This window comes from Spinacia oleracea, chromosome 4, assembly GCF_020520425.1.
Source record: "Spinacia oleracea cultivar Varoflay chromosome 4, BTI_SOV_V1, whole genome shotgun sequence".
NCBI lineage: Eukaryota > Viridiplantae > Streptophyta > Magnoliopsida > Caryophyllales > Amaranthaceae > Spinacia > Spinacia oleracea.
Window position 1 is genome coordinate 18,145,014 of NC_079490.1, and position 12,452 is coordinate 18,157,465.

General features: G+C 35.1%; 2 long non-coding RNA genes across 5 annotated transcripts; one reads left to right on the forward strand and one right to left on the reverse strand.

Annotated features, from left to right (window-relative positions):
* The first annotated feature begins 1,283 nt into the window (after nucleotides 1-1,283).
* LOC110779194 (uncharacterized) lies at nucleotides 1,284-9,112 on the forward strand. 4 transcript variants are annotated; one of them, XR_002531054.2, is made up of 8 exons: nucleotides 1,284-1,675; nucleotides 4,125-4,290; nucleotides 5,618-5,675; nucleotides 6,858-6,935; nucleotides 7,048-7,120; nucleotides 7,235-7,429; nucleotides 7,630-7,871; nucleotides 8,673-9,112. It is a non-coding gene; the product is annotated as an uncharacterized lncRNA (long non-coding RNA). The 4 variants fall into 4 exon arrangements; XR_002531052.2 differs by having other exon boundaries at nucleotides 1,285-1,675; nucleotides 7,235-7,445; XR_002531053.2 differs by having other exon boundaries at nucleotides 1,285-1,675; nucleotides 6,858-6,927; nucleotides 7,235-7,445.
* A 1,243-nt stretch (nucleotides 9,113-10,355) lies between these two features.
* Nucleotides 10,356-11,734, reverse strand: LOC110779196 (uncharacterized). Its single transcript, XR_002531056.2, has 3 exons — nucleotides 11,463-11,734; nucleotides 10,887-10,949; nucleotides 10,356-10,774 (listed from the first exon to the last, which is right to left on the reverse strand). It is a non-coding gene; the product is annotated as an uncharacterized lncRNA (long non-coding RNA).
* Nucleotides 11,735-12,452: the final 718 nt, after the last annotated feature.

Genomic DNA, 12,452 nt, shown 5'->3' on the forward strand with positions numbered 1-12,452 from the left:
TAATAAATAAAAAATATCTACGTGACACTTAATCATTTCTTTACGTGTCACTCGACTTTTTTAATTCAAAATTAATTTTATAATCTTATTTTTCATTGGCTGAAACCATTAGATTTTTCTACGTTGCACTCTAATATTGGATTAATGTTTGGTTTTAAATTGAATTGTATTTATTTTATTTTAGATTATTTTTTGATTTTGGATGAATTTTATTTTAGATTTATTTTTTAATTATTAGAGTGTTTGATTTTAGATGGAGTTGTATATTAGTAATTAATTAATTAATAAATTAATTATAATATCTACGTGGTGGAAATCGATTTTTAATTATTAGAGTCTCATATAAGAATTATAATATCTACGTGGTGAGGACAGTCTCATATAAGAATTTGGGAATTAATTATCTACGCGGCAATCGATTATTTTTTAATTATTAGAGTGTTTGATTTTTGATGGAGTTGTATATATTAATAATTAATTAATTAAAATATCTACATGGTACCTAATTAATTATCCACGTGACACTTTATTTTAGATTATTGTTTGATTTTGGATGAATTTTATTTTAGATTTATTTTTTATTAGAGTGTTTGATTTTACATGGAGTTGTATATATTAGTAATTAATTAATTAATTAATTAACATATCTATGTGACACCTAATTAATTATCTACGTGGCAATCGATTATTTTTTAATTATTAGAGTGTTTGATTTTTGATGGAGTTGTATATATTAATAATTAATTAATTAAAATATCTACATGGTACCTAATTAATTATCTACGTGACACTTTATTTTAGATTATTGTTTGATTTTGGATGAATTTTATTTTAGATTTATTTTTTATTAGAGTGTTTGATTTTACATGGAGTTGTATATATCAGTAATTAATTAATTAATTAATTAACATATCTATGTGACACCTAATTAATTATCTACGTGGCAATCGATTATTTTTTAATTATTAGAGTGTTTGATTTTGATGGAGTTGTATATATTAATAATTAATTAATTAAAATATCTACATGGTATCTAATTAATTATCTACGTGACACTTGATTTTTTTAATTCAAAAAGAAATTATAAATCTTATTTTTCATTGGCCGAAACCATTAGTAATCATAGGTGGCGCTCTAAACTTTCAGCTGATATGCCTCCTTTATATATGTATATTAAATTAGATTGGTAATTATTAATTATTCATATTTATTCATAATCACACTTTTGGTGCCATGTTGAATAGGCAACGTTACCTTGCTAAATTCATAGTATTGAATTAATTTAAAACATAAGTACGTTTTCCTCCAACAACTTTGAAACCCTCGCCGCTCAACATTTCCTCTTCCAGTTCCCACCATATTCCCTTCCCAGTTTCCACCATCTTCATTTGCTTTGCTATCACACCAGAGGAAATATTTCTCTTCAAGTGTTCTCCTGGTACACTAGAGCACGGCTTCATCCCTTCCACTGGTACACTAACTTTCTCTCCACCTCACTTCCGATCCAATCGCCGAAATCAGAAGCCTTATGAGTAGAATTCGATTCGGGATTTCTAGCTTTCCAAAAGTAGAAGCCATAGAGAAAATTTGGTGAAAGTTAGACGACATATTGGTGGAGCCATTGACGATTTCTTAAAAGCTTCTTCAATTTCTAGCTATTGACAAAGCATTAGAAGTAACAATCTTCTAACCCTATTTTTTTTCCCTCTTATTCAATCATCTTGCTTTCACTTTCTGTAATTCAGTTAACTGTTTTTATTAGATTGCATACAAGGATTTGAATACTGAATTCACTTCAACGTTGTAGATTTTTTGACTGAATTAATACCTGAATATCTCAATTCATCAACAATTTATGATGTTTTAAGAGATTGCTATTACATTTTGGAAAATTTTAGCTTATGATTACATTAATCACCTCAACGTCTTATTATATATGGTCTTATGACTGATTTTTTTTTTTTTTTTTTTGGTGAGGGAAGCAAAGGTTGGAATATAAGTTTTCAGAAGACATCATTTTTTCTTTTGTGTAGTGGACAATGTGGGTACATTGTATCCCAATTTATCAATTCCTAAAAAGTAACTGAATCATAAATTTGTTATTCTATTTACAACCCATATGGTAAGGTCCATAATCAATAACTTGATGATAGTAGCTACTTAAAAGCAAAATGACTTTCATTTTGTTTTTATTTTAAGTTGGTTTTGTTAATCAAGTGTAGCTATACATTTATAATTAGTGGTCTGCAATTTAGTTGTGAATTTGGTTATTTTATATTTAATGAAAGAAAATCATAATATATATGTCTAGTAAGAGCCTAGAAGTGGAAGCAAACTTGTCGCGGGCGAATTTTTGGTGTTTTTAGGTGTAGGCAAAAGCAGAGGAAAGAGTTGTCAAGCACACTCATATTGCTCTACTGTAATTCAATATTAATTGGGTAGATTAGATTAGTTATGCTAGTTATATTCCTAAACTCATTCCTCTTTACTGTGATAACAAGGCAGCCCACTACATAGCTCACAATCCAGTGCTCCATGAGAGGACTAAACATTTGAATGTAGACTGCCACTATGTGAGGGATCATTTAGTGGATGAGTTCCTATCCACTAAGCTCATTAGATCAACTCAACAAATAGCTGACATAATGACCAAGTCTCTATCAGCAAGACAACATCACTTTTTGTCCGTCAAGTTAGGTCTTGTCTGTTCTACCCAAGTCCAACTTGAAAGGGGGTGAAGAAATATGAGAGGAATATGGTTGAGTTCCTGTGAGGAAAATGGTTAAGTTCTTCCTCATATTCCTGGTTGAGTTCCTTGAGATGTTCCTGCTATTCTTTGCACTGCAATAAAGCCTCACATGAGATAAATCCCTCACATGTATCCTCCTAGGATCATGTGAGATGACAGTGACAGGACCCCACTATCTTTGCAGCCACCATTTTGTCTGCTAGTAAATTTTGTACATTTCTGTGAAGTGTCCTTAGTTGCCCTGTTGTTCCTCTTTGATTGATTGTAGTTTTTTATTTTTATATATAGCATTGTTTCTATTAGGGCAAGGCAGAGTGTTAGAATTGTAAAACAAAAAGAAAGAGGCACAACCTTCAATCATCAGTACAGAAAATATAGGTTTGACTCCCAACCAAATTCACTCTCTAAATTGGTTATCTAATTGGTTATCTAAATAGGACCTTGAAAGTGTAACCTTTCTTGATGACTATTATCCCATACTTGTTTAACAAAGGGCAGGAACGAGGGATCTGACAATCACATTGGCACGAAACGAAATGGTTTTTTAACCCCCGAAGGAGGCGATGAGTCAAGAGAAAGCCAAATGGGGCAGTGGTCTGAGGTAATACACGGTAAATGCCAAAAAGTAGAGTTCGGGAATTTTGAAGCCCACAAATGATTTCCCCACCCCCTGTCTAAGCGTTCATAAATCGGGTAGGCCTTACGTTTATTGGTCCGTGTGAATTTTGAGCCGTTGTACCCTATATCAGTGAGTTGACAATTATGCATAGTCTCAGCAAACAAAGCCCTGCTTCTACAAATTGGCCTTCCTCCCCATTTTTCATTTATATAACCTCATTAAAATCACCAATAACCAGCCACGGTAAGTCCACGCTACTAGCAATATCTAACAAATTAGACCATAATTTTCTTCAGACTAAAATCTGTGCTTGCATAGATGGCAGAAATAAAATAATGTTTTGAGTTTGTTTGGATTACCTCAATGAGACCATGCACTCCTTTTCGATTCTTGCTCACAATGTGGACATTAATACGATTTGGTTTCCACATGAGGAGAATCCCTCCAGCAGACCTTTCCGGTTCAACCAGATGCCAAGAATCAAAAGGTAACGCTCGAACAATGCTAGCTGTGGAGTTCTTGCTAGCCTGAGTTTCAGAGATAATAACAAGGTCCGGATTGTGATAAGTTAGCAGATGGCAAAAATTTGGATTGAAGGACTTTCACGCTATCCATCTCGCATTCCAGTACATAATTGACATATTAAACGGGAGATACTACTTTAGTCTTGATAACTTGCTATTGTTATTTGTTAGACACATGACAGCTTTTCTATTTACTGTGAAGCTATATATTCAGTATGTTTTCATTGATTAGGATTCTATATCGGATCCCATGGACCATACACCTCAGAGTTGAAACGCAAATTTGGTCAATGGCAAGAGGATGGTGGGACCAAGGAACCTTCATATCTCCATTTCTATGAATATGTCGAGGCTGTAAAGCTTACTGGGGATCCTTATGTGCCTGCTGGCCTGGCCAGGTAATAATAATAAATTTTCTTTCCAGTTAGGATTGGGGGGAGGAGCCTTCTAGGATCAATATAATTATAGTATGACTTTTACACTAGGGATTACAATGTAGCATCGTTTAGTCTAGGCTGTACTGCCAGTATAGGTTCAAGAAAGACAAAGCGTGAAATGGAACTTGCATAGACTTGATCAGAGCAATCTTTCTGTTGATGAATCTCTTGATATCAGACCCTGAGCTTTCCCCCACAACCATATTGGAAGTATTCTTACATTATCAACTTGTGAGTAAATATAATATCATTAAAGAAGCACATATATCTATCCAGCTTTATTGCAAACATAGATATTTGAAGAAGAGGAAGCTAATAATGTAGATGAGCTCCGTTTAATTTTCTGTTAAATCAATAGGAGTTACGTTGCTCTCTCTGTCCCAATGTAGAACTTGTCAGTTGTCACAAAGTTGTTTTTGTAATATCCCTTACTCTTGTCTCCTCTTATGTTTCATGCCCATAGTACCCTCACTTAAGTTCGAGTCTATACTATTACTCATGTGTCTAATCAATCTCTTTTTTGAGGAAAACTTAGGATAACGTAGAAAGTTGAATAAACTACAAGTAGTCAATTAATTATAACTTCTTTTAGTAAGTAGATATTGATTACATATACATCAATTACATAGGCGGGAAAAGGAAAGGTGGATACATATTGTAGGTTGTATCATGCTTTTATGCTAATAGAACGAGGAAGTATTTTCGGATATCTGATATGTGCTTGCAAATGCATATTATAGCAAAAGGCAAAATAGGAAAAAAGACAAAAAAAATTGAATGGGACTTTTTGTTTACAGAATGGTACTTTTTTTAACATGAATGGTACTTCATTTTTTGTCTTTTAGCTATTTAACTTTTAGCTGATATGTGTGTTGCCACACATATCTGATATCGAAAAAACGACCTCCTAATAGAACATTGGATAGAAAAAAGAACAAGGTTAAATTGCATTCAATTTAATTTCTCTGTCTTAAATCATGGTGGTCAAGTGGGTACACAATTAATTTCGATTTCAATTTTGAACTCATTAAATTATTTTTCCTGGGTTTTAGTGGAGATACAATCTAGGTTTAATTTGACTTTTTGGGTCAACAAATTGTATTCGAATTTAGGTTTGGATGGATTGTAGGGTTTTGGTGATGTGGGATATCATATAAAAACAGTTTTTGTATGTGAATAGATCTGGAATTTGATATCTGGTCATTTTTGTTAGTTCTTCGATTACCCAAACACTCTTGTCGTCTTACAAGTTGTAAATCTTTTCACTTTAATTTGCATCTTCTCTCAGATCCCCCTCTTCTCTTAGCTCTATTCTCCATGGAGGTGCAGGTTCCATATTGTGCAAGGTAACCTAATTCATCAGTCTCTTTTTTTGTTTGATAATCTCTTTTCCATATTTCGAGTTTAGAATTTCAGTAATTTGGGGTTTACTTCGGTGAATCGGTTCAGTTTTGATTTCGTTTTTGGTTATATGAAATAAAAGTTATATAGGATATGTGTTCTTAGTAGTACTCAAGTTATCTATTGTATCAGATTTAGAGCTTTTAGAATTTAGACTATCAGATTGTGTGTAGAGTTTTGGTAGTGTGCTTAGGCTGCTCACTCCTTGAACTCAAGGCAATTGATTCGCATTGGTGCTAAGTTTCTGAATTCTTGACTGTCGAATTGACTGTTCAAGGAATGTGGATGGTAGGATTTCAATCATCGATTTCGATTGTTTTGTTCGAATTTTTTCATATGCATCTAGGGTAATTTCCCTAAATCCTTTTTATTTGTCGAAGCGATATTAACTTGATGAGATTCAGAGTTTGAACTATCAAGTAGGAATTAGGGATCGATTGACTAGGTTCATAATATATCTCTGGTCACTAGAATTAGTGTTGCAGGTCACTTTAGCCTTCAAGTACTCTATTCTTTCTTCTCTCGACCTCAGATTCTTTCTGGTTTGCCCTTTCATTTGTTGTATTTTTTTTTCTCTTCATTGGTAATTGTTGAGAACATATTTATGGGTTGATTTTGAATATTGTGGTTTACGACCTACAAATTTCTCTTATGTACCTGTCTTGGTATCGTATCTGTTTTCATACGGAGTAGTATAAGCTTGAGTGTGTAATACCTATATGGTTGTATCCTGTTTATAACATTTTGACTGCAAATGGAAAAATATAATATGTGGGTTGTTTTCAACTTTTGGGGTAAAGGGAGGTAGAATTGAAGGATCATTATATACTCTGCACATACTGATTAGGTTAAGATCAAACTAGGTGCTTGCTTCAGATGTGTTTACTGTGTTTAATTCGATTTAGGATCCAAGCATTAGCCTTCTACGAATCCTACTAAGAACATGTCCTTGAGATAATCCAAATTGTTTTCCACTTTATAAAGTGTAGCCTTGTAGGACTATATTCCTACAATCTGGATCGGTTCCTAATAGCAATGAAGTTATGTTAGCTCCAATTGAAACTTGATATTAAGAGTAAATGACAAGAGCACTTCTAAGTTCTAACACAGCTCTGATTAAAATGCAGGACTTGGGCACGTTAGAGGAGCAAGTAAAGTCTGTACTTGAAGAGCATCCACAGTTTCGGCTTACAAGAGGTATAAAGGTACAGTAGGGACAATACAACTCCTTGTGTTGGACAAGAGGAGAGAAATTATTACTTTACTTTATTGTTATAAAGCTATCTCTTTTTAAATCTGGTCTTGGATTTTATGCAGATTTTGCTTGAAGGTTATGTCTTTAATTTGTGATGAGAGACAACCGCAACAACAGATTCAATTCTCATAACTGGTAATGTTTCACCTCCTGTTATTTTGATATTTGTTTCTCTTATTGAAAGTTTAGAAAGAATAACCTTGTGACACATGTAACTGGAATATCTTGGCTTCCTTCAATTTTGTTTAGTTCGAGATGACTGCCAACAAATAACAGTATCAAGGACTGTCGAGGGCATCTGCGCAAGGCATGTAAGAATTCATGAACGAAGTTGAACTGAATTCAAAACTTTAACACCGGAATGGGTAGTCAAACTGCTGGGATGCTGTGTCGAATGAGAAGTGTAAATGCCGATACATGAGTACATGCCAAATAAAATCTTGGGTGCATTTTTTTATCAGTTAGTATCTGTGCACAATTTTTCAGTCTACCTTCAGTTTCAAGGCCTGAAATTTATAAACTTGTTTCTAATAGAGAAATATAATAGAATTCTGTCAGAAATTTGATAACAAATTTTGATTCGTTGTTAAATACTTCCCCTTTTCTAATTTTTTTTGTGCTTTATTTTGTCTTTGAATGATCAGATCTGCAGAAGCCAGAGCTTTTGCAGTGGGAGAGACACTTCAACATCATACAAGGGATATGCCGTGGTCTACTTTACCTTTACAGAGATAGATTCCAGATTAAAAATTATACAAGGGGATCTTAAAACGAAGTAACAGTTACTTGATCAAGAACTAAACCTAAAACTGCTTTACTTTGACATGGCTAGAATATTTGGAGGCAACCAGGATAAATTTAGTACTCAGAGGGTTGCTGGAACTTAGTAAGTAACTAAATACCCGGAAATCTGCATTATTATTTAAATTTAGCTTTTAAGTTGTTTGTTCTTAGTTAAATTAACCGGTATGTTTTACCTTTGGATTGAGTCGTGAATCATGATCACATGATCTTCACAGCTTACGTTTTCTTGTAGTCTCTCCGTATCTCCTTTCTTCTATACCTAAAAGTAGGCTTATTGCTATCAATAGTTCCTCTCTTTGACTTCCTAACAACACTTGAATTTGCATTGAATTCGTTTCACCAATGAAAACTCGTTGTTGGACTTTGAATTAATAGGTTGGACCCCATCTCAACTCTTGTCTTTTCATGAAGACATGTAGGAGGCCATTTTATTTTTGGTAGTGATGAGTATCTGTGATTACTCAAGTTGGTCCAATTGTAATTGGTTTCGGATAGGTCATTGATAAAATACATTCGCATGAGTACTCCGAAAACTTGAAGAACTTCAAATGTTTTAGAAGCTTCTTAATGCACTAATTCCCTTTGTTGACTCTAGAAAGGTGAGTCAACCACTTGGTGTAATCAACTGTTGCACTGAGTCAGATGTCTGCAATTAGCTTTGGCACAAAAAGTAAACTTATTTTCAAGCACCCTTCCCTTTCAAGGTCCACGGTTGATTCTTAGAGTTGAAATGAAGAATGCATAGGTCTGCAGTTTCTTTTTAGTTGTGCTGTAGTTATGCTTGTTTTCTTTCCTCTTTCTTCACGTGTCACCTTGTGATATCACGTGCAGTGTTTCTTTCCTGTTCTGATTATTTAACTTGGTTAAGAATTGGTGACTGTAGGAACTCATTATAAATGGGGAGTGGTGTCAGCAGTGGAGGTGGACAGAGTTCCTTGGGCTATCAGTTTGGAAGCGGTGAGGTTCCTAAGCCTGATTCCACTAAATCTCCAGCAAACGTCTGCGCTGAACCGGTTATGAAAGAAGCAACAAGTCCTGCTGCTGCATCTGATAATCCCCAGCCTACTGATCTCAAGAAGGTTCCTGCTGGAGTTGATAGTAACATTAACAGCTGATAACATAATAGGTTGGAATTATGAGTGGAGGTGATAGATGTTTTGGTCTTAAGTTTGTGTTTAGGGGACAATACTATCTAAATAGTTTAGATAACGTGTAAACTTTGTTGATATGTTTTAGACGTATTATTATGTAAATTAATACTAGTATCTTTAATTAAGTTATCAATATCTTGTCATTTCAATGCTATAGTTATGTTTGATTTTATGTTTTACACTGTATTTTGCTTTTGCTAAAAAAAATAGAAAACAAAATTCTCCACGCTTCTGTTTGTTAGAAAATATTTCCCGCAAAATATTAAACTCAACCCGCAAAAATATTTCTTACGCAGAACAACGTCGAGAAAATATATTTCCACACCAGTAGCGTCGACAATCTCGGCGCATGAACGCGTCAAAATCAAATTCTAGACAAGAAAAATCGTCGAGAACTTTGACGAAAAGTGGCGTTGAGAAATACTCTACATTCAAATGCTCGATGCTCCTTAACACCGTAGAGAATTTCTCTACGCCCAAATTCTCTACAAATCATATTATTTTTTGACGCTTTAGAGCATTTGGGCGCTCTAAAGTGTACAAAACCAACGCGATTTGTAGTAGTGTTCTTCGAAGGTGATGTGGATAGCATCTCAGGTAAAATATGAAAAAGTTAAAAGCACGTTCTTTGTTGATTTTTTTGTTGATCTAAATACTGAAATATACCAATTCACCATATATTTTGTTTCAATAATAAAAATGGATCAATTATAACATTGTTTCTGGCGATTTATATAATTCCTTTTCATGATTTTATTTTGCCACAAATTAGTAGTCAAAGAATTGGATGGACAGTTTTGAAGGATGAAGGGGTTACTACTTACTAGTGTACTACACAGTGGGTGAATCATTTCCTATGTAAGGTGCCCGATTGAATTAGGGAATGGGAGTCCAGCTCTAGCATGAACAGTTTACAGTTGGAGTTTGCTAATCATTTTAAATCTCAAATGATTTAAAATGATTAGTTGAGATTTTGTAACTAAAGATGGAACCTTGGGGAAAAGAAGTTGAGAGAATCCTAACCATTTTAAATTAGTACATCAAATGTGATTCCCTTGCTATACATGTCCACTGGAAGACTAGCCTAGCCTTACAGCCCTTACTCATGGCACTTGGGACTTGTCGTGGTCAAGCTCTGGCTTGCTTATGTAAACCGGCCTTACTCAGAAATGATATAAATTTGCCTAAAGTTTGAAATTTATTTTAGCTTATGCAACTCCAAAGTCCAAACAGTTTGTATCACTCCAGGATAGGATCTTACTAGTATGAAATTATTACACAGTGATACAAACTGTTTGGACTTTGGAGTTCAAATAAGCTTGACATTTTCATGGCATTGCTCTGCCTTAGCCATGTAAAGGCCCATATATATGGTGCATATTTCACCTCACTTTCTTACTCTGACATGTTCAACATTCAACAAAAAAGCCCTTTTCTAGTAACTCTCCTAAAGATCATAACTCGTCTTATACATACTCCATAGAAAAACAAGTTTCTTACTCATGAACCCAAGTCCAAATCAGGCTAAAATCAACACTACAATTCGCTTCTAAGTCATACTTCGTATGTCCTACTCAAGGGCACAAACATGTGCGTGAGCCAGTTTTATTTTCACTGGCTCAAAATATTCTTCGCACAATGTCCAGCCACCATGTTCGTAGAAAAAATGTACAAGAAACATGCGAAATGGCCGGACATTGGCTTTGCCTCCACGCGTCTTGCAAAGTGGGCATTCACGGTCCACGATTTCAGCTTTCAACATGGCGTTCTCAAGCGCCGCAATCGCCTCCCTGGTCTTTCTTTGTGAAGTTGCCATTGCAAGGAAAACATGAAACTGCAGAAAAAACAGGTTTTAGGTGTTATTGGCGGTTTGTTTCTTTTTGGTTATTAATAAAGCTACAATTGCTACAAAAAAAAAAAAACAAGCAGAAATTATCACCACCAACCTTTTATAAGCATTTGTCATCTTGAATTACTTCAAAAAGGAATAATGGATCCACCTAGTTGATCTTCAGAATATGAGGAGCAGAGTAAAAGGACTTAGAAAACTAAAACAGGACCGTAAAATTTAAAATGTTATTTCATAATTCACATCTCCATGACAGGCTAGTACATCTCCATGAAAGGGAGAGTGTGAGAAGAAGACAAAGGTTATGAAAAAAAATAAAAATAATAAGAGATCAGTTCAGCACTGAAAATCAAATATCCATGTTCAAAAGGTCAAACATATAATTAGTACTCCCTCTGTTCCATCTTTTCTTCACAATTGCATTTCACAGTTTTCAATATTCATATTTGCCCATTAATATCTTTCATTTTGCATTAGCAAACATATGAAAGTTGAAATTTTAAAAATACGCATCAAACAAATCTAATAGGATCCCACATATACTTATCCATTATGATATAAGTTCGCCCAAGGCTTTGAAAGAAACTGCAATGAATTGAAGCGATATAAAAGAGAAAACTTCGAACAAATATAATCAGATCAAAATTGCGAAAAAAATATAAAGAATTCATACCTTGAGATAAAGGTACTTACTACTGGAAAATGATGACTTGATGATTGTTGCTGTTCTTGGATTTTTCTCGGTCAATTTGGGTTGCTACAGTAGTTTACTTGGTCAATTTTTGGGGAAAGTTGAAGCAATTGATTAATTCTTTGAATTCTTGGGTTTTAATTAGGTGGAAGCTTCTACTAATCAAGATGCTGATAAGCAAATGCCTAATTACAGTCTTCCAAGGAAGATGTTGTGTCGTGTAATTGACGTGCAATTGAAGGTTGGGATTTATTTTGTCGTAATATTAGGGAATATTTTGAGCATATAATAATCTATACCTTTTATAACTTTTCGGTAGGACCGCCTTACAGACGCGTGTAGGAAAGACCGTGTGAGAATGCCACGCGCGCGTGTCCTCACGCGCGGTATAAGTACCTTTTTTTCTCTCTCCTCTCATTTTCTGCAAACCCATCTCTAAACTCTCTCGCTCAGTCTCTCTCCTCCAAACTCTCTGTCTCTCTCTCACCTCCAAAACCCGGACACGTCGTCGACTCGTCGTCACGGTCACTATCTTGCCGCCGCCATCTCATCCTCACCGTCCCATCCTTGCCGCCGTTGTCTCCTCCTCACCGTCCCATCCTTGCAGCCGTCGTTGTCCCCTCTTCTCCTTCCCTTCCAAAACCCTAGAAACTCTCATTCTCCTTCCTCAATCTCCTGCTACCTGGGTCACTCCATTTTCGACATGGATTCCGACTAGCCTGGTCACCTCGTCGTCTCAGCCGCCTTATTTTGTAGATCGAAGAATTTTGTTTTCGAATTAGTGATATGATTTAGTATTGTTTTGTGGTTTTGATTGCGTATGAAAGGCTTCGTGCAAGGACTAGGAGGTAGAGAAGAGGTGGCGATCTCATACCGAATCGGTGAAAGAAGGAGACAGGCCGGCGGTTCATACAGAATCGGGGTCGTTGGCTGATGGATGCGACGCGAAGGAAGAACAGCTGCACAAGCATG